Genomic DNA, 23,321 nt, shown 5'->3' with positions numbered 1-23,321 from the left:
CCCTTTTTAACTTTTGAGAAAGAATTAACAATGTTTCACAAATTAAAGGGGTTGCTTCATTGGGATAATTGTTTTTCACACTGTAATGCTGAGCGCTCCGGGTCCCGCTGCCTCCCCGAAGCGCTCGCGGTGACCCTCGGTATGCGCTGCTCCTCTGTCACCGGAGGGGACGCGATCCGTGGGACGGGACGTGCCCGCTCACGGATCATGTTCCATGTCACTTACCACACGCCTTCTGCTGCTTCTTCCCGGCGTGCGCGGCCCCACTCCCTAGGGTGCACGCACGCCGCCTTACTAAGATTTAAAGGGCCAGTGCACCACTAATTGGTGCCTGGCCCAATCTGTGTAAAACACATAAAAACCCACTCCTCCTTCCTGTCCTTGCCGGATCTTGTTGCCTTGTGCCCTGAGAAAGCGTTTCTGTGTGTATCCCTAGCCTGTATATCCAGACCCCTTGCTGTTGCCCCTGACTACGAACCTTGCCGCCTGTCTTGACCTTCTGCTACGTCTGACCTCGCCTTGCCTTGTCCTTGTGTACCGCGCCTGTCTCAGCTGTCAGTGAGGTTGAGTCGCTATTGGGTGGAACGACCTGGGGGTTACCTGCCGCAGCAAGTCCATCCCGCTTTGCGGCGGGCACTGGTAAAAACCAGTAACCCCTGAGATTCCGTTCCCCTGGTACGGCCCACGCCATCGCCTCACTGACACAGAGGATCCACTTCCGTGTCCTCCACGCATACCAGTCCGGACCCTGACAGTAGATCCGGCCATGGATCCCGCTGAGGTGCCGCTGCCAAGTCTCGCTGACCTCACCACCGTGGTTGCCCAGCAGTCTCAGCAGATCGCCCAACAAGGACAACAGCTGTCGCAGTTGGCTACCATGCTCCAGCAGCTTCTGCCTCCACAGCCTCTGCCATCTCCTATGCCAGCTCCAGCATCTCCTCCACTACGAGCTGCCGCTTCTACCTCTAGAGTCCACCTGTCTCTTCCTGAGAAATTTGACGGGGACTCTAAGCTGTGCCGTGGGTTCCTGTCCCAATGTTCCCTGCACCTCAAGATGATGTCGGACCAGTTCCCCACAGAACGGTCTAAGGTGGCTTTCGTGGTCAGTTTGTTATCTGGAAAGGCCTTATCCTGGGCCACACCGCTTTGGGACCGCAACGATCCTGCCACAGCTTCCGTCCAGTCCTTCTTCTCCGAAGTACGCTGTTACGCCTAGCGCTCCGGGTCCCCGCTCCTCCCCGGAGCGCTCACGGCGTCTTTGTCCCTGCAGTGCCCCGGTCAGTCCCGCTGACCGGGAGCGCTGCACTGTCATGGCCGTCGGGGATGCGATTCGCACAGCGGGACGAATCGCGAATCGCATCCCAGGTCACTTACCCGTCCCGGTCCCCTGCTGTCATGTGCTGGCGCGCGCGGCTCCGCTCTCTAGGGCGCGCGCGCGCCAGCTCTCTGAGACTTAAAGGGCCAGTGCACCAATGATTGGTGCCTGGCCCAATTAGCTTAATTGGCTTCCACCTGCTCCCTGGCTATATCTGATCTCCTCCCTTGCACTCCCTTGCCGGATCTTGTTGCCTTGTGCCAGTGAAAGCGTTTAGTGTGTCCAAAGCCTGTGTAACCTGAACTTCTGCTATCCATCCTGACTACGAACCTTGCCGCCTGCCCCCGACCTTCTGCTACGTCTGACCTTGCCTCTGCCTAGTCCTTCTGTCCCACGCCTTCTCAGCAGTCAGCGAGGTTGAGCCGTTGCTAGTGGATACGACCTGGTTGCTACTGCCGCAGCAAGACCATCCCGCTTTGCGGCGGGCTCTGGTGAAAACCAGTAGCCTCTTAGAACCGGTCCACTAGCACGGTCCACGCCAATCCCTCGCTGACACAGAGGATCCACTACCTGTGAGCCGAATCGTGACAGTAGATCCGGCCATGGATCCCGCTGAGGTGCCGCTGCCAAGTCTCGCTGACCTTACCACGGTGGTCGCTCAGCAATCGCAGCAAATTGCCCAACAAGGACAGCAGCTGTCGCAGTTGACCGCCACGTTACAGCAACTTCTGCCTCTGCTACAGCAGCAACCATCTCCTCCGCCAGCTCCTGCACCTCCTCCGCAGCGAGTGGCCGCTCCTAGCCTCCGCTTGTCCCTGCCGGACAAATTTGATGGGGACTCTAAACTCTGCCGTGGATTTTTGTCTCAGTGTTCCCTGCATATGGAGATGTTGTCGGACTTGTTTCCTACAGAACGGTCTAAGGTGGCGTTCGTAGTAAGCCTTCTTTCAGGAAAGGCCTTGTCTTGGGCCACACCGCTCTGGGACCGCAATGATCCTGCCACAGCCACAGTCCAGTCCTTCTTCGCTGAAGTCCGGAGTGTCTTCGAGGAGCCAGCCCGAGCTTCTTCTGCCGAGACTGCCCTGCTGAACCTGGTCCAGGGTAATTCTTCAGTGGGCGAGTACGCCATCCAATTTCGTACTCTTGCTTCCGAGTTATCATGGAATAACGAGGCTCTCTGCGCGACCTTTAAAAAAGGCCTATCCAGTCGCATCAAGGATGTGCTGGCCGCACGAGAGATTCCTGCCAACCTGCAAGAACTCATCCATTTGGCTACCCGCATTGACATGCGTTTTTCTGAGCGACACCAAGAGCTCCGCCAGGAAAAAGACTTAGATCTCTGGGCACCTCTACAACAGTATCCGTTGCAATCTACGCCTGGGCCTCCCGCCGAGGAGGCCATGCAAGTGGATCGGTCTCGCCTGACCCAGGAAGAGAGGAATCGCCGTAGGGAAGAAAATCTCTGTCTTTACTGTGCCAGTACCGAGCATTTCTTGGTGGATTGCCCTATCCGTCCTCCACGTCTGGGAAACGCACGCACGCACCCAGCTCACGTGGGTGTGGCGTCTCTTGGTTCTAAGTCTGCTTCTCCACGTCTCACGGTGCCCGTGCGGATTTCTCCTTCAGCCAACTCCTCCCTCTCAGCCGTGGCCTGCTTGGACTCTGGTGCCTCTGGGAATTTTATTTTGGAGTCCTTTGTGAATAAATTCAGCATCCCGGTGACCCGTCTCGTCAAGCCGCTCTACATTTCCGCGGTCAACGAAGTCAGATTGGATTGCACCGTGCGTTACCGCACAGAACCCCTCCTGATGTCTATTGGACCCCACCACGAAAGGATTGTGCTCTTCGTTCTCCCCAACTGTACCTCTGAGGTCCTCCTCGGTCTGCCATGGCTCCGGCTTCATTCTCCCACCCTTGATTGGACCACCGGGGAGATCAAGAACTGGGACTCTGCCTGCCACAGGAAGTGCCTCTCCCCCCCTCCCAGTCCCGTCAGGCAAGCCTCTGTGCCTCCTCATGGCTCCCGTCCTTGTGTCTCCCTGCCCCGTGCCAAGCTTCACCCTCTGCCCTCCCTCCCCATTCCAACTTCTGCTGTACTGCCTGCCGTTGAGGAAACCCTCCATTCTTTCCCGGTGTCCTCATCCCAGGGGAGGCAGTTACCGGACAAAAAAAAGGGGAGACCTAAGGGGGGGGGTACTGTTACGCCTAGCGCTCCGGGTCCCCGCTCCTCCCCGGAGCGCTCACGGCGTCTTTCTCCCTGCAGCGCCCCGGTCAGTCCCGCTGACCGGGAGCGCTGCACTGTCATGGCCGTCGGGGATGCGATTCGCACAGCGGGACGCGCCCGCTTGCGAATCGCATCCCAGGTCACTTACCCGTCCCGGTCCCCTGCTGTCATGTGCTGGCGCGCGCGGCTCCGCTCTCTAGGGCGCGCGCGCGCCAGCTCTCTGAGACTTAAAGGGCCAGTGCACCAATGATTGGTTCCTGGCCCAATTAGCTTAATTGGCTTCCACCTGCTCCCTGGCTATATCTGATCTCCTCCCTTGCACTCCCTTGCCGGATCTTGTTGCCTTGTGCCAGTGAAAGCGTTTAGTGTGTCCAAAGCCTGTGTAACCTGAACTTCTGCTATCCATCCTGACTACGAACCTTGCCGCCTGCCCCCGACCTTCTGCTACGTCTGACCTTGCCTCTGCCTAGTCCTTCTGTCCCACGCCTTCTCAGCAGTCAGCGAGGTTGAGCCGTTGCTAGTGGATACGACCTGGTTGCTACTGCCGCAGCAAGACCATCCCGCTTTGCGGCGGGCTCTGGTGAAAACCAGTAGCCTCTTAGAACCGGTCCACTAGCACGGTCCACGCCAATCCCTCGCTGACACAGAGGATCCACTACCTGTGAGCCGAATCGTGACATACGCAGTGTCTTTGAGGAGCCAGCCCGGGCTTCCTCAGCCGAGACGGCTCTTCTGAATCTCGTTCAAGGGAGCTTTTCAGTGGGCGAATATGCCATACAGTTTCGCACCCTCGCCTCTGAGTTTGCCTGGAAAAATGAGGCCCTCTGCGCGACCTTCAAGAAAGGTTTATCCAGCCACATCAAAGATGTTCTGGCCGCACAAAAAATTCCTGCTACCTTGTCTGAAATTATCCACTTGGCCACCCGCATTGATATGCGTTTCTCTGAAAGACGCCAGGAGCTCCGCCAGGAAAAGGATCTTGTTTGCACCGGACGCTTTCATCGCTTGGCACCTCTCTTCCAGAGTCCTCTACAACCTATTCCTGTGCCTCCCGCCGAGGAGGCTATGCAAGTGGATCGGTCCCGCCTGACCCAAGAAGAGAGGATTCACCGCATAAATGAAAATTTGTGCCTGTACTGTGCTAGTACCCAACATTTCCTAAAGGACTGCTCTGTTCGTCCTCCGCGTCAGGGAAACGCACGCACCTAGTTAACGTGGCAGAGGCGTTGCTAGGTGTGAATTCATACTCTCCAGGTCTGACTATACCAGCGCGGATTTCACTATCCGCTAATTCTTCCTTCTCTGCAGTGGCCTTCCTGGACTCAGGTTCAGCAGGAAACTTTATTGAAGTCTCACTCATCAACAGATTCAATATTCCTGTTACCTGTCTCATCAAACCTTTCTTCATTTCGTCTGTAAACTGAGAAAATCTGGCCTGCACCGTGCGTTACTGCACTGAACCCCTGCTCATGACCGTTGGTGCTCTCCATCAAGAAAAAATTGAATTATTTGTTTTGCCTAACTGTACCTCTGAAATTCTTCTTGGCTTGCCCTGTCTCCAGCGTCACACTCCTACCCTCGACTGGACCACTGGTGACATTAAAACTTGGGGTTCTTCCTGCCACAAACGCTGCCTTAAGTTTGTACCTACCAGCCAAGTCCCCATCGCTACACCATTGCCTGGCCTTCCTATGGTCTATCAGGACTATTCTAACATCTTTTGTAAGAAGCAGGCGGAGATCTTACCACCACACAGACCCTATGACAGCCCTATTGACTTGCTCCCTGGTACCACACCGCCCCGTGGCAGAATCTATCCTCTCTCCGCATCGGAGACTCAGGCCATGGCTGAATACATTCAGGAGAATCTTAAGAGAGGTTTCATCAGGAAATCTTCTTCTCCAGTCGGAGCTGGATTCTTCTTCCAGAGTCCTCTGCAACCTATTCCTGTGCCTCTCGCCGAGGAGGCTATGCAAGTGGATCGGTCCCGCCTGACCCAAGAAGAGAGGATTCACCGCATAAATGAAAATTTGTGCCTGTACTGTGCTAGTACCCTACATTTCCTAAAGGACTGCTCTGTTCGTCCTCCGCGTCAGGGAAACACACGCACCTAGTTAACGTGGAAGAGGCGTTGCTAGGTGTGAATTCATACTCTCCAGGTCTGACTATACCAGTACGGATTTCACTATCTGCTAATTCTTCCTTCTCTGCAGTGGCCTTCCTGGACTCAGGTTCAGCAGGAAACTTTATTGAAGCCTCACTCATCAACAGATTCAATATTCCTGTTACCTGTCTCATCAAACCTTTCTTCATTTCGTCTGTAAACTGAGAAAATCTGGCCTGCACCGTGTGTTACTGCACTGAACCCCTGCTCATGACCGTTGGTGCTCTCCATCAAGAAAAAATTGAATTATTTGTTTTGCCTAACTGTACCTCTGAAATTCTTCTTGGCTTGCCCTGTCTCCAGCGTCACACTCCTACCCTCGACTGGACCACTGGTGACATTAAAACTTGAAGTTCTTCCTGCCACAAACGCTGCCTTAAGTTTGTACCTACCAGCCAAGTCCCCATCGCTACACCATTGCCTGGCCTTCCTATGGTCTATCAGGACTATTACATAGTTACATAGTTACATAGTTACATAGTTAGTACGGTCGAAAAAAGACATATGTCCATCAAGTTCAACCAGGGAATTAAGGGGTAGGGGTGTGGCGCGATATTGGGGAAGGGATGAGATTTTATATTTCTTCATAAGCATTAATCTTATTTTGTTCCAGGAATGTATCTAATCCTGTTTTAAAGCTGTTAATTGTTCCTGCTGTGACCAGTTCCTGAGGTAGACCGTTCCATAAATTCACAGTCCTCAAGGTAAAGAAGGCATGTCGCCCCTTGAGACTAAACTTTTTCTTCTCCAGACGGAGGGAGTGCCCCCTCGTCCTTTGGGGGGGTTTAACCTGGAACAGTTTTTCTCCATATTTTTTGTATGGGCCATTAATATACTTATATACGTTTATCATATCCCCCCTTAAACGTCTCTTCTCAAGACTAAACAATTGTAACTCCTTTAATCGCTCCTCATAGCTAAGATGTTCCATGCCCCATATTAGTTTAGTCGCGCGTCTCTGCACCCTTTCCAACTCCGCAGTGTCCCTTTTATGGACAGGTGCTCAAACGTCTATTCTAACGTCTTTTGTAAGAAGCAGGCGGAGGTCTTACCACCGCACAGACCCTACGACTGCCCTATTGACTTGCTCCCTGGTACCACACCGCCCCGTGGCAGAATCTATCCTCTCTCCGCACCGGAGACTCAGGCCATGGCTGAATACATTCAGGAGAATCTTAAGAGAGGTTTCATCAGGAAATCTTCTTCTCCAGTCGGAGCTGGATTCTTCTTCGTTGCCAAAAAAGACGGATCTCTACGCCCTTGCATAGACTATCGTGGCCTCAATAAAATCACAATAAAAAAAATGCTTTCCTCTGCCTCTCATATCGGAACTCTTTGAGCGTCTGCGCGGAGCAAAATTTTTTACTAAACTTGACCTTAGGGGCACTTATAACCTCATCAGAATTCGTGAAGGTGATGAGTGGAAAACCGCTTTTAACACCAGAGATGGCCACTTCGAATATCTCGTCATGCCTTTTGGACTTTGCAACGCCCCTGCAGTCATTCAAGATTTTGTTAATGACATTTTTCGGGACTTATACCTGCAGTGTATACCTGCGTTGTTGTCTACTTAGATGACATCCTAATTTTTTCCTCCAACCTAGAGGAACACCGGCTCCATGTCCGTCAAGTGCTCCAGCTCCTTCGTGAAAATCATCTATACGCCAAATTTGAAAAGTGTCTTTTTGAACGCAGCTATCTTCCTTTCCTGGGATACCTAGTCTCCGGTCAAGGTCTTCAAATGGATCCTGACAAACTGTTCGCGGTGTTGGATTGGCCTTGCCCCACTGCACTTCGTGCTATCCAGGACTTCCTCGGATTCGCCAACTACTATCGTCAGTTCATTCCTCACTTCTCCACCATTGTTGCTCCTATTGTGGCACTGACTAAGAAAAACGCGAATCCGAGGTCCTGGCCTTCCCAAGCGGATGAAGCTTTTAATCGCCTTAAGGCCGCCTTTGCCTCCGCTCCAGTCTTGTCCAGGCCAGATCCTCTGAAGCCTTTTTTCCTTGAGGTTGATGCCTCCTCAGTTGGAGCCAGAGCAGTCCTTCAAAAAACCGCTAAGGGAAAAAACGTCACTTGCGGATTTTTCTCAAAAACTTTTTCTCCTCCTGAAAAAAAACTATTCTATAGGAGACAGTGAACTATTGGCCATTAAGTTGGCGCTTGAAGAGTGGAGACATCTTCTGGAAGGATCCCTTCATACCATCACTATCTACACAGACCATAAAAATCTGTCTTATCTTCAATCCGCCCAGCAGTTAAATCCTCGCCAGGCCAGATGGTCGTTGTTTTTTGTCCGTTTCAATTTTCAAATCCACTTTCGTCCTGCCGACAAGAATGTCAGGACTGATGCTCTATCACGTTCCACCGATGCCTCTGAATCCGAAGCTCTTCCTCAGCACATCATACCTCCAGAGTGTCCTGGAGAAAGATGTGACCGATTTCCTACGGGCCTGTACAGTGTGACAAAACTCCACGCCAGAAGCCTGCTTGTCTTCTCCTTCCTCTGCCGGTGCCTGAACAGCCGTGGTCCCATATAGCTATGGACTTCATCACTAGTGATGTCGTGAACATAAAATTTTCGGTTCGCGAACGGCGAACGCGAACTTCCGGGCGAACCGCCATTGACTTCAATGGGCAGGTGAATTTTAAAACCCCCAGGGACTCTTTCTGGCCACAATAGTGATTTAAAAGTTGTTTCAAGGGGACTAATACCTGGACTGTGGCGTGCTGGAGAGGGATCCAGGGCAAAACTCCCATGGAAAATTACATAGTTGATGCAGAGTCTGGTTTTAGTCCATAAAGACCATAAATCACCTATTATTCCTAAATTCTTTAGCCCCCTTTAGGCAGAACATAGAGCCCCCCTTTAGGCATCACATAGTTAGATCCCCCCCTTTAGGCAGCACATAGATTCCCCCATATTAGGCAGCACACAGTTAGAGTCCCCCTTTAGGCAGCACATAGGTAGAGCCTCCCTTTAGGCAGCACATAGTTAGAACCCCCTTTAGGCATCACATAGTTAAATCCCCTCTTTAGGCAGCACATAGATGCCCCCATATTAGGCAGCACATAGTTAGAGCCTCCCTTTAGGCAGCACATATTTAGATCCCCCCTTTAGGCAACACATAGATTCCCCCATATTAGGCAGCACATAGTTAGAGCCCCTCTTTAGGCAGCACATAGTTAGAGCCACCATGCTACCCTTACCATACATCTTATATGCATCTTATATGCATGGTTGCTAAAATGGACAGAGATGTCAGCAGAGAGTACCAGAAAAACTAGGCATGTACACATGGCTGAAAAATAAGAACAAGCGCATATCCAAGAGTCCAGAAGCCTCTATAATGCAGGACGGAGAAACAGACAAAGAAATTATTTTCTAAATAAAATTTTTCATCAGATAAAGAAACAGAGTTCATCCCTCTCTGTATTTTATTTTTGAAAATGTAAGTAAAAAAATCACATGCAACAAGCGTTCCTTGGTGTAATGGTTAGTACTCTGGAAAATTCAAGTTTAAATTATCAGAAAGTCCAGTAGACTCTATGATGCAGGATGGTGAAAATCACAGTGAAATCCTTTTCAAAATAAACATTTTCATCAAATCAAGATGAAAGCAGCGGCCATAAAAATTGCAGCAGCAGAAAAAGTGCAGCACCAGAGGCCAGAAAAATTAGGCATGTACACATGGCTGAAATATAAGAACAAACGCATATCCAAGAGTCCAGAAGACTCTATAATGCAGGACGGAGAAACACACAAAGGAATCCTTTTCCAAATAAATTTTTTCATCAAATAAAGTTGAAAGCAGCCGCCAGAAAAATTGCAGCAGCAGAAAAAGTGCAGCTCCAGAGGCCAGAAAAATTAGGCATGTACAGCTTGCTCTTTCTGAGTGTTGCTCTGTAAGAGGGGGCGTGAAAGAGGAGTTTCAAAAACTGTGATTATCTGTTGTGCGGAGTGAATCTGTGGAGTGGGTGCGACTGCCTATAGCCCACATTCATATTTTGGGTAAGTTTTTCTCTTTTGCACATAGTGGGATAACTGTTAGAGTTTAAACACCCTTTTTCATTTTTTATTTTTTTTTCTCTGTTCCACCTCTAGGGGGAGGAGGAGTAGATTGGGCACAGGTGTATAAATCTTAGTTTGGGACTCTTATTGAGAGCTTGCTCTTTCTGAGTGTTGCTCTGTAAGAGGGGGCGTGAAAGAGGAGTTTCAAAAACTGGAGTTTGAAAGCAGGAGGTTGAGATTGCTGTGAGTTTTAATTTTTGAACCCACAAGGTCTACAAAAAATGTTAAGTGTAATTTTGACTGTCTGTTTTTTCCTATACATTTGTGAAATCCCCATAATTAGATGGCCTCCATGTTGGAAAATGCAGTCCAATGTACATCCTGTTCAATGTATGCAATCCTTGAACAACAGTTTGAGGGTGCATATTGTTGTGCGAGATGTGTGCTAGTTGTCCGTTTGGAAGCCCAGATCCTGCATATAGAGGGGCGACTGGCAACAATGAGAAGCATTAACAACATGGAGAGGAGTCTCCTGCTCACTGAGCAGGCACTCTCGGGAATAGAGGTGGGGGAGGACAGTGGGACGGAGTTGCAGGACAGTCAGGCAGTTAGCTGGGTTACAGTTAGAAAGAGGGGTAGGGGAAAAAGTGTCAGGGAGGCTAGTCCTGAACTGGCACACCCCAACAAGTTTGCCCGCTTGGCAGATGAGGGGGATGCCATTACAGAGCTAGCAGAACTGCAGCAGGATACCGCCTCTGACCGCCAGGGGGGTGTCTGCTCCAGTAAGGAGGGAGGGAGGAGTACAGGGCAGGCCAGACAGGTACTAGTGGTGGGGGACTCAATTATTAGGGGGACAGACAGGGCAATCTGTCACAAAGACCGGGATCGCCGAACAGTGTGTTGTCTGCCTGGCGCACGAGTTCGGCACATCGCTGATCGGGTTGACAGGTTGTTGGGCGGGGCTGGAGAGGACCCAGCAGTCATGGTACATATTGGCACCAATGACAAAGTAAGAGGTAGGTGGAGTGTCCTTAAAAATGATTTCAGGGACTTAGGCCGCAAGCTTAAGGCAAGGACCTCCAAGGTAGTATTTTCTGAAATACTACCAGTACCACGAGCCACACCAGAGAGGCAGCGGGAGATCAGGGAGGTAAACAAGTGGCTCAGAAGCTGGTGTAGGAAGGAAGGGTTTGGGTTCATGGAGAACTGGGCTGACTTCGCTGTCGGTTACCGGCTCTACCGTAGGGACGGGCTGCACCTCAATGGGGAGGGTGCAGCTTTGCTTGGGGAGAAGATGGCTAGAAGGGTGGAGGAGTGTTTAAACTAGGGACTTGGGGGGAGGGAACCTACAGCAAAGAGGGGGAAGATAGTGTAGATAGAGAGGTGGGAATTATAAATGTACCTGGGGGTGGAGCGGAGGGAGGGGTTAGAATAGTTAATAGGAATAAGCTTCATAGGAAAATAAAACTTACACCCTTGAATCCCATTAACCCCAATAACATAAAGGATGGAAATGTAAAGTGTATGTTCACAAATGCCAGAAGCCTAGCAAATAAAATGGGGGAGCTTGAGGCCTTGATACTGGAGGAACATATTGATATAGTTGGGGTCACTGAGACATGGCTGGACTCCTCGCATGACTGGGCTGTCAATCTGCAGGGGTTTACATTGTTTCGCAAGGATAGAATGAACAGAAAAGGTGGTGGAGTCTGTCTGTATGTAAGAAGTGGTATGAAAGTCAGTGTGAACGATGCCATAGTGTGATGATTCTGAGGATGTGGAATCATTGTGGGTAGAATTACAAAAGGAGGGAAATACTGAAAAAATAGTATTTGGTGTAATCTACAGACCCCCTAATATCACTGAAGAGATAGAAGTTCGGCTTCATAAACAAATAGAGAGGGCCGCCCGGGCAGGTACAGTGGTAATAATGGGAGATTTTAACTATCCAGATATAGATTGGGGTCCGGGGTTGGCTAAAACTACAAAGGGGCGACAATTCCTAAATTTATTGCAGGATAATTTTATGGGCCAGTTTGTGGAGGACCCAACAAGAAGTGATGCCTTGTTGGATCTGATCATTTCCAACAACGCAGAGCTGGTTGGTAATGTAACTGTGCGGGAAAACCTTGGTAATAGCGACCACAATATAGTTACTTTTGACTTAAAATGTAGAAAACAAAGACAGGCGGGGAAGGCAAAAACATATAACTTTAAAAAGGCAAATTTCCCTGGGCTGAGGGCTGCACTACAGGACATAGACTGGGGGGAGGTGTTGTCAAATACTGATACAGAAGGTAAATGGGACATCTTTAAATCAACTCTAAATAACTATACAGCTAAATATATACCAAAGGGGAACAAATATAAACGATTAAAACTAAATCCTACATGGCTGACACATGATGTTAAAAGAGCAATAAACAACAAAAAAATAGCCTTCAAAAAATACAAATCTGATGGGTCAGCTATAACATTTAAACAGTACACGGAGCTTAATAAAATCTGTAAAAATGTAATAAAAACAGCAAAAATTCTAAATGAGAGACAGGTGGCCAAAGAAAGCAAAACTAATCCTAAATATTTTTTTAGATATATAAATGCAAAAAAACCAAGGACAGAGCATGTAGGACCCCTTAATAATGATAATGGGGAGGTTGTCACAGGCGATCAAGAGAAGGCGGAGCTACTGAATGGGTTCTTTAGTTCTGTATACACTATGGAAGAAGGAGCTGCCATTGGCCAGGTCAGTGCTGGTAACACATCATGTAATGTACTGAACTGGCTTAATGTAGAGATGGTACAAGGTAAGTTAAGTGATATAAATGTAAGCAAATCCCCAGGACCGGATGGACTACACCCAAGAGTTCTTAGAGAAGTAAGTTCAGTAATATCTGTACCCCTGTTCATGATATTTAGAGATTCTCTGGTGTCTGGTATTGTGCCAAGGGACTGGCGCAAGGCGAATGTGGTGCCAATCTTCAAAAAGGGCTCTAGGTCTTCCCCAGGAAACTATAGACCGGTAAGTTTAACGTGCATTGTGGGTAAATTGTTTGAAGGACTTATAAGGGATTACATACAGGAATACATAGGGGATAATTGTATTATAAGTGATAGCCAGCATGGGTTTACTAGGGATAGAAGTTGTCAAACCAATCTAATTTGCTTTTATGAAGAGGTGAGTAGAAGCCTTGACAGAGGAATGGCTGTGGATATAGTGTTTCTGGATTTTGCAAAAGCGTTTGATACTGTCCCTCATAGACGTCTGACAGGTAAGTTAAGGTCTTTGGGTTTGGAAATTTTAGTTTGTAACTGGATTGAACACTGGCTCATGGATCGTACCCAGAGAGTGGTGGTCAATGATTCGTACTCTGATTGGTCCCCGGTTATTAGTGGTGTACCCCAAGGTTCTGTACTGGGACCGCTGTTGTTTAATTTATTTATCAATGATATAGAGGATGGTATTAACAGCTCTGTTTCTATCTTTGCAGATGACACCAAGCTTTGTAGCACAGTACAGTCTATAGAGGATGTGCATAAATTACAAGATGACTTGGATAGACTAAGTGTCTGGGCATCCACTTGGCAAATGAGGTTCAATGTGGATAAATGTAAAGTTATGCATCTGGGTACTAATAACCTGCATGCATCGTATGTCTTAGGGGGGATTAAACTGGCAGAGTCACTGGTAGAGAAGGATCTGGGTGTACTTGTAGATCACAGACTACAGAATAGCATGCAATGTCAGGCTGCTGCTTCCAAAGCCGGCAGGATATTGTCATGTATCAAAAGAGGCATGGACTCAAGGGACAGGGACATAATACTCCCCCTTTATAAATCATTGGTACGGCCTTACCTGGAACATGCTGTTCAGTTTTGGGCACCTGTCCATAAAAGGGACACTGCGGAGTTGGAAAGGGTGCAGAGACGCGCGACTAAACTAATATGGGGCATGGAACATCTTAGCTATGAGGAGCGATTAAAGGAGTTACAATTGTTTAGTCTTGAGAAGAGACGTTTAAGGGGGGATATGATAAACGTATATAAGTATATTAATGGCCCATACAAAAAATATGGAGAAAAACTGTTCCAGGTTAAACCCCCCCCCCCCCCCCAAAGGACGAGGGGGCACTCCCTCCGTCTGGAGAAGAAAAAGTTTAGTCTCAAGGGGCGACACGCCTTCTTTACCGTGAGGACTGTGAATTTATGGAACGGTCTACCTCAGGAACTGGTCACAGCAGGAACAATTAACAGCTTTAAAACAGGATTAGATACATTCCTGGAACAAAATAAGATTAATGCTTATGAAGAAATATAAAATCTCATCCCTTCCCCAATATCGCGCCACACCCCTACCCTTTAATTCCCTGGTTGAACTTGATGGACATATATCTTTTTTCGACCGTACTAACTATGTAACTATGTAACATGGCTGGAAAATTTGGTATTGTCGCAGCCGCTGCTGTAGCAGCGGCCAGAAAAGTTGCAGCAGCAGCAAAAGTGCAGCACCAGAGGCCAGAAAAATTAGGCATGTACACATGCCTGAAAAATGTTGTATTGGTTGCAGCCTGTAGCAGCGGCCAGAAAAATTTCTGTTTGTTTCACCAGGCAGAAAGTGCCCTTAAACATTGCGGCTTGAACGCTAGTTGGTGGTGGACAAGTCACGCAAGTCATCCGGCATTCAGAGGTAAAATACAGCATTGTGTGGACCATTTTTAGCCCAAGGCAGCTCATCTGATCAGGCCTTGTTCAATCAAATGTATCGCCCAGTGTCAGTCCCTTCGGGATCCATCCCTCATTCATCTTAATAAAGGTGAGGTAATCTAGACTTTTTTGACCTAGGCGACTTCTCTTCTCAGTGACAATACCTCCTGCTGCACTGACAGGACACTTGAAGCGGGACAGGCCAGAAGTTCGAGCGCAAATTGGGATAGCTCAGGCCACAGGTCAAGCCGGCACACCCAGTAGTCAAGGGGTTCATCACTCCTCAGAGTGTCGATATCTGCGGTTAAGGCCAGGTAGTCTGCTACCTGTCGGTCAAGTCATTCTCTGCTGTCTTAAAAAGCTCTGCATGTCCTCCATCAATAGCATGTCTGTAAAGCATCCTGTCCTTGCCGGCGTGTTTGTTGGGGGAGGATGATTACTTTCACTTTTTCCCCTGTTAGATTCCTGGTGTGCTGTGACATGACCCTTATACGCTGTGTACAGCATACTTCTTAATTTATTTTGGACCTGCTGAATTCTTTCCGCCTTGCAGTAATGTGGTAACATGTCAGGCACTTTATGTTTATATTGGGGGTCTAGTAGCGTGAACACCCAGTACAGGTCGTTCTCCTTCCGCCTTTTTATACGAGGGTCCCTTAACAGGCACGACAGCATGAAAGACCCCATTTGCACAAGGTTGGATGCCGAGCTACTCCTGTCCCGTTCCTCGTCCTCTGTGATGTCAGGGAAGGTATCATCTTCTTCCCCCCAGCCACGTACAATACCATGGGAACCAGATAGTTGACAAGGAGCACCCTGGGATGCCTGCTGTGGTTGGTCTTCCTCCTCCTCTTCAAGCGATGCTGATAAGGCTGTTTCTGGTAGTGATGGTGTCCACAACTCTTCCTCTTCACGCTCATCTACTGCATGATCCAGCACTCTTCGCAGGGCACACTCCAGGAAGAAAACAAACGGTATGATGTCTCTGATGGTGCCTTCGGTGCGACTGACCAGGTTTGTCACCTCCTCAAAAGAACGCATGAGCCTACAGGCTTTGCACATCAGTGTACAGTAACGTGGCAAAAAAATTCCCAGCTCCGCAGATGATGTCCTAGCAACCCAGTCATACAAATATTCATTGATGGCTTTTTCTTGTTGGAGCAAGCGGTCGAACATTAGGACTGTTGAATTCCAACGTGTCGCTAATCAAGCGCCTCACTGGCATGTTGTTTCGCCGCTGGATATCTGACAAGTGTGCCATGGCCCTGTAGGAACACCTGAAATGGCCACACACCTTCCTGGACTGCTTCAGGACATGCTGTAAGCCTGGGTACTTATGCACAAAGCGTTGTACAATCAGATTACACACATGTGCCATGCACGGCACATGTGTCAACTTGTCCAACCTTAATGCCGCCAATAAATTTGTTCCGTTGTCACAAACCACCTTGCTGATCTCCAGTTGGTGCAGAGTCAGCCACTGATCCACCTGTGCGTTCAGGGCCAACAGGAGCGCTGGCGCGGTGTGACGCTCCACTCTGAGGCAAGTTAACCCCAAGATGGTGTGACACTGCCGTATCCGGGATGTGGAATAGCACCTGGGGAGCTGGGGGGGTGCCGGTGATGTGGAGCAAGATGCAGCAGTGGAAGAGGACTCGGCCGAGGAGGTTATGGAAGAGGATGGAGTAGGAGGAGTAGAGGAGGTGGCAGCAGGCCTGCCTGCAAGTCGTGGCGGTGTCACCAACTCCTCTGCAGAACCACGCATTCCATGCTTGGCAGCCGTCACCAGGTTTACCCAATGTGGAGTGTAGGTGATATACCTGCCCTGACCATGCTTTGCAGACCAGGTATCAGTGGTCAGATGGACCCTTGCCCCTACTCTGTGTGCCAGATGTGCCATAATTTCCTTTTGCACAATGGAGTAAAGGTTAGGGATTGCCTTTTGTGCAAAAAAATTTCGGCCGGGTACCTTCCACTGCGGTGTCCCAATGGCTACAAATGTTTTAAAGGCCTCAGACTCCACCAGCTTGTATGGTAAAAGCTGGCGGGCTAGCAGTTCAGACAAGCCAGCTGTCAGATGCCCGGCTAGGGGGTGACTTTGAGACATTGGCTTCTTGCGCTCAAACATCTCCTTGACAGACACCTGACTGTGGGCAGATGAGCAGGAACTGCTCAAAGCAAGAGACGGAGAGGCGGATGGTTGAGAGGGGGCAAGGAGGGCAGCAGTGGTTGACCTGGCTGAAGATGCTGGACCAGGAGGAGGATGGCGGCTTTGACTTTGTGTGCTGCTTGTACTGATGTGTTGATCCCATAGGCATTTGTGATGTGACAGCATGTGCCTTCGCAAAGCAGTTGTACCTAGGTGGGTGTTGGACTTCCCACGACTCATTTTCTTCTGGCACAAGTTGCAAATGGCCTCACAGTTGTCAGAGGCAGACACACCAAAAAAATGCCACACTGCTGAGCTCTGCGATGACGGCATTCTGGTGGTGGCAACAGCATGCGTTGATTGGTGTCCCCTCTGGCTGACTCTGGGTGCCGATGCATGCTGTCTGACTGTGCCACTAGCTCCTTGCGATGACTTCCCCCCTGCTTCTCCTCCTCTCTTTCTCCCCATCTGAGCTTTCCCCCTGTTCTTCTTCTCTTCTAGCGGGCACCCACGTGGCATCCACAGACACATCGTCATCATCAACACCTTCACCGCTATCTGACACATCAAGAAAGGAAGCAGCAGCGGGTTCAACATCATCATCCCACCGTACATCCATGTGTGTAATGCTGCCTGACTGAGACATATCCCTGTTAACTACATCCTCTGGCAAAAATGGTTGCGCATCACTCATGTCTTCAAACTGATGTGTAAATAACTCCTCTGACAGATCAAGTAAAGCTGCTGTGGTGCTAGTGTTGGTGGTGGCGGCAGGCGCGCAAGTGGTAGCATGAGAGGTGCCCGGAGCTAAGCTAGAGAAGGATGGTGCGTCAAGGTTCCAAGCAGAAGCTTTAGAAGATTGGGTATCTTGTGATAGCCAGTCAACTATGTCATCAGAACTTTGGGGGTTCAGGGTACGTGGCCTATGAACACTGGCCATTATTCTAGGGCCAAAGGGAATCCCAGCACCATGACGGCCCCTGCGGGGTGGCCTGCCTCTGCCTGTCATTTTTTTGGTTACATTTGCACAAGTGTCACACCAAATATGATTTGCACTAGGGTGACACAATTAGCCATGCAGGCAAAAAAACTCACAACTGTGACGTGAACTGACTGATTTTATTTCACAGCCAAAATAGGTAATTTTTTTTTTTTACTTTGCACAGTGTCACACCAAATGTGATTTGCAGTAGGGTGACACAATTAGCACTGCAAGCAAAAAAAACTCACAACTGTGACGTGAACTGAAAGGTTTTATTTCACAGCCAAAAAAGGTATATATATATATTTTTTAACAACTGTCACACCAAATATGATTTGCACTAGTGTGACAATGAGCAAAAAAGGTTGCCAGCGGAGTTCCCCTTTTAAGCAGAGGTCCCCAAGCAGGGTGCCTCCAGCTGTTGCAAGACACACGGACTGAACTTATAGCCCTTTTAATACTGTAGTTAGTTGCTTGAAGGAACTTGTTTGATTCTGGACTACCCCTTTTAACCAGCAGTTCCCTCCCAATCAGGGTGCCTCCAGCTTTTGCAAGACACACGGACTGATATTTGAGCCCTAAAAAGGGCTTTTTTGGGTGCTGTCCTTAAAGCAGATGTTAGACTAGTGCTTTAGGAGTAAAATGGACCCTGAATACACCACCTAGCAGCAACCTAGCTATCGCTTTCCCTATTACAGCAGGAGCAGCTTCTCTGTCCCTCCACTTTCTAAGCCTGAAGCATGCCGAATGAAAGTAAAATGGCATCCGTGCAGGAGGTAGGAGGGTCTGGAAGGGAGGGACTGCTGCTGATTGGCTGTAATGTGTCTGCTGACTCTGACTCACAGGGTCAAAGTTTACCGCAATGTTAAAGTATAGGGGCGGATCGAACTTCACATATGTTTGCCCGGCGATGCGAACGCGAACATGCTAAGTTCGCCAGGAACTGTTCCCGGGCGAACAATTCGCGACATCTCTATTCATCACTGATCTACCTTCATCTCATGGCAACACTGTCATTTGGGTGGTCGTTGATCGTTTTTTCCAAAATGGCTCATTTTGTCCCGCTTCTGGGTCTTCCTTCTGCGCCACAATTGGCAAAACAATTTTTTTTGCAAATTTTTCGTCTCCACCCGAGGCCAATATCCTTGACAAGGAACTCATTCGTAAATTTCTGGGTTCCAAAAAGAGGGGGAGACCCAAGGAGGGGGGGGTGGAGTACTGTAACGCTGAGCGCTCTGGGTCCCGCTGCCTCCCCGGAGCGCTCGCGGCATCCCTCGGTATGCAGCACTCTGGTCAGCGCCGCTGACCAATAGCGCTGCTCCTCTGTCACTGGAGGGGACGCGATCCGTGGGACGGGACGTGCCCACTCACGGATCGCGTCCCATGTCACTTACCACACGCCTGCTGCTGCTTCTTCCCAGCTTCTTCCCCTAGGGTGTGCGTGCGCCGACTTACAAAGATTTAAAGGGCCAGTGCACCACTAATTGGTGCCTGGCCCAATCTGTGTAAAACACATAAAAACCCACTCCGCCTTCCTGTCCTTGCCGGATCTTGTTGCCTCGTGCCCTGAGAAAGCGTTTCTGTGTGTATCCCTAGCCTGTGTATCCAGACCCCTTGCTGTTTCCCCTGACTACGAACCTTGCCGCCTGTCTTGACCTTCTGCTACGTCTGACCTCACCTTGCCTTGTCCTTGTGTACCGCGCCTGTCTCAGCTGTCAGTGAGGTTGAGTCGCTATTGGGTAGAACGACCTGGGGGTTACCTGCCGCAGCAAGCCCATCCCGCTATGCGGCAGGCTCTGGTGAAAACCAGTAACCCCTTAGATTCCATTCCCCTGGTACGGCCCACGCCATCGCCTCACTGACACAGAGGATCCACTCCCGTGTCCTCCCCACATACCAGTCCGGACCCTGACACACATGTAATTAAGGAATTTTTAAATCACAGTGGGGGTCTTCTTTTTGTGCTTCTTTTTCCATCCAGAGTAGAGCAGTGAAGAAAGAGCTCAAGTATCCTCTTCCCCAGCTACCTATCACATGCCCCACATTCCCCTTTAATGCCTGTTGCAGTGAAAATGCATTGTCACAACTTTCCCTGGCAAGAACCGCTAATGGTCAAGTATTTCCTAAGCTGGACCTACAGTGATCAACGAGCCAATACTTTTAAAATTCCATAACCATTTTAAAACCTTTCTAGCCATTTTACTGATTTATTGTTTTCTATGAGCTGAAAATAAACTGGTCTTTTTGCTGTCACCCAAGTATAACCTTTTATAACTGTGGATTACAACCTTGTAATGTACAGCACCAGGTATGTAAGCACAATATAGAGTCATGCTTTAAAATTGCATATAGAAACTTATTTTAATAGAGTTTATTTCAAGCAAAGAAGGATAATTATTTCCCTGTCAGTCACATTGAAAGTGATTGATTGAGATATTTTTCTTTCCATTTTTCCCATTCTTTCCACTGTTCGTTTTATTAGTCTTATTAAAGCAATAAGTGAACAAATGTAGGGAGACGATAGTGTTATGAATGGCACATGGTGTAGAGGAGCCCCTGTTAGAATCCTTAGGCCTCTTTGCACAATCTAAGTTATACCTCTGATAGACACAAACTTACTATTAGAAGTGAGCAAAGATTCCACAGTCCACAGTCCCACTCAAATGAATGAGTCAGCATTAGTACAAGGCACAGATACTATTGACTGTACAGTGCTGGTATATGTGTCTGGTAATGTAGAGGCCTAAATGCTTGCCACATTTAAGCCCCTTAACCTCTTAAAGGGGTACTCCGCCCCTAGACATCTTATCCCCTATCCAAAGGATAGGGGATCAGATGTCAGATCGCCGTGGTGCCGCTGCTGGGGAGCCCTGGGATCCCCCCTGTGGCACTGCGCTATGATTACAGCACAGAGCGAGTTCGCTCTGCACGTAATGACGCGCAATACAGGGGCCGGAGCATCGTTACATCACGGCTCCGCCCCTCGTGACGTCACGGCCCGCCCCTTTCAATACAAGTCTATGGGAGGGGGCGCGGCGGTCGTCACGCCCCCTGCCATAGACTTGCATTAAGGGGATGGGCCGTGATGTCACGAGGGGCGGAGCCATGATGTCACGCGGCTCCGTCCCCTGTATCGCCCGTCATTACGCACAGAGCGAACAGAGCTCTGCGCTGTAATGATAGCACAGTGCCGCAGCGGGGATCCCGGGGATCCCCAGCAGCGGCACCTCTGTGATAGTGTTGCTCGCGAATATTCGCAATTCGAATATTATTCGCGAATATCGCATATTCGCGAATTCGCGAATTTCGCGAATATATCGCTATATATTCGTAATTACGGATATTCGTTTTTTTTTTTTTTTTTTCTTCACAGTACACATCACAGTGATCACCCCTCCCTGCTTCCAGCTTGCGTGGTGTAAAGAAGTCTGTAATACTACTGTGTAAGACTGGCGTGCGTAAATTCGCATATGCGAAAATTAGCATATGCGACTTTTCGCATATGCGAAGTTTCGCATATGCTAATTTTGTATATGCTAATATTCACATATGTTAATTTTCGCATACGCGAATATTCGCATATGCGAAAATAAAACGATAATATAACGAATATACGAATATTCGCGAATATTTGACGAATATTCGTCCATATATTCGCGAATATTCGCGAATTCGAATATGTCCTATGCCGCTCAACACTACTCTGTGATCTGACATCTTATCCCCTATCCTTTGGATAGGGGATAAGATGTCTAGGGGCGGAGTATCCCTTTAACCCCTTAAGGACCAGGCCATTTTACACCTTAGGACCAGAGCGTTTCTGATTCAGAGATTGTTTTTTCGTGACATATTCGACTTTAACATAGTGGTAATTGCATCATTTCTTGGTGAAAAATTCCAAAATTTGATGAAAAAATTTGAAAATTTAGCATTTTTCTAACTTTGAAGCTCTCTGCTTGTAAGAAAAACGGATATTCCAAACAAATTTTATTTTTATTCACAAATACAATATGTCTACTTTATGTTTGCATCATAAAATTTATGAGTTTTTAATTTTGGAAGACACCAGAGGGCTTCAAAGTTCAGCAGCAATTTTCAAATTTTTCATAAAATTTTCAAACTCACTATTTTTCAGAGACCAGTTCAGGTTTGAAGTGGATTTGAAGGGTCTTTATATTAGAAATACCCCACAAATTACCCCATTATAAAAACTGCACCCTCCAAAGTATTCAAAATGACATTCAGTAAGTGTTTTAACCCTTTAGGTGTTTCACAGGAATAGCAGCAAAGTGAAGGAGAAAATTCAAAATCTTCATTTTTTACACTCGCATGATCTTGAAGACCCTATGTTTTAATTTTTGCAAGGGGTAAAAAGGAGAAAATGTTTACTGGTATTTGAAACCCAATTTCTCTCGAGTAAGCACATACCTCATATGTCTATGTTAATTGTTTGGCGGGCGCAGTAGAGGGCTCAGAAGGGAAGGAGTGACAAATGGTTTTTGGGGGGCATGTCACTTTTAGGAAGCAACTATGGTGCCAGAACAGCAAAAAAGAACCCACATGGCATACCATTTTGGAAACTAGACCCCTTGGGGAACATAACAAGGGGTAAAGTGAACCTTAATACCCCACAGGTGGTTCAAGACTTTTGCATATGTAAAAAAAATCAAAAAAATGTTTTACCTAAAATGCTTGGTTTCCCAAAAGTGGGGCTGAAAAGTGCTCTGCTGGCGCACTACAGGTCTCAGAAGAGGAGGAGTCACATTTGGCTTTTTGAAAGCAAATTTTGCTCTGGGGGCATGCCGCATTTAGGAAGCCCCTATGGTGCCAGAAAAGCAATAAAAAACACCACATGGCATACCATTTTGGAAACTAGACCCCTTGGGGAACGTAACAAGGGGTAAAGTGAACCTTAATACCCCACAGGTGTTTCACGACTTTTGCATATGTAAAAAAAATAAATTTTTTTTTTCATAAAATGCTTGTTTTCCCCAAAATTTTACATTTTTTAAAAAAGGTAATAGCAGAAAATACCCCCCCAAAATTTGAAGCCCAATTTCTCCCGATTCAGAAAACACGCCATATGGGGGTGAAAAGTGCTCTGCTGGCGCACTACAGGTCTCAGAAGAGGAGGAGTCACATTTGGCTTTTTGAAAGCAAATTTTGCTCTGGGGGCACGCTGCATTTAGGAAGCCCCTCTGGTGCCAGAACAGCAAAAAAGAAAACACATGGCATACCATTTTGGAAACTAGACCCCTCGGGGAACGTAACAAGGGGTAAAGTAAACCTTAATACCCCACAGGTGTTTCACTACTTTTGCATATGTAAAAAAAAGGGTCATTTTTTAAAAAGGGTAATAGCAGAAAATACCCCCCAAAATTTATAACACAATTTCTCCCGAGTACGGTGATACCCCATATGTGACTCTAAACTGTTGCCTTGAAATACGACAGGGTTCCAAAGTGAGAGTGCCATGCGCATTTGAGGCCTAAATTAGGGACTTGCATAGGGGTGGACATAGGTGTATTCTACGCCAGTGATTCCCAAACAGGGTGCCTCCAGCTGTTGTAAAACTCCCAGCATGCCTGGACAGTCAGTGGCTGTCTGGCAATACTGGGAGTAGTTGTTTTGCAACAGCTGGAGGCTCCGTTTTGGAAACAGTGACGTACGAGACGTTTTTCATTTTTATTGGGGAGGGGGGCTGTGTAGGGGTATGTGTATATGTAGTGTTTTTTACTTTTTATTTTATTTTGTGTTAGTGTAGTGTT

Source organism: Hyla sarda, chromosome 3 (genome assembly GCF_029499605.1).
Source record: "Hyla sarda isolate aHylSar1 chromosome 3, aHylSar1.hap1, whole genome shotgun sequence".
Lineage (NCBI taxonomy): Eukaryota > Metazoa > Chordata > Amphibia > Anura > Hylidae > Hyla > Hyla sarda.
This window is presented reverse-complemented; position numbering follows the sequence as displayed.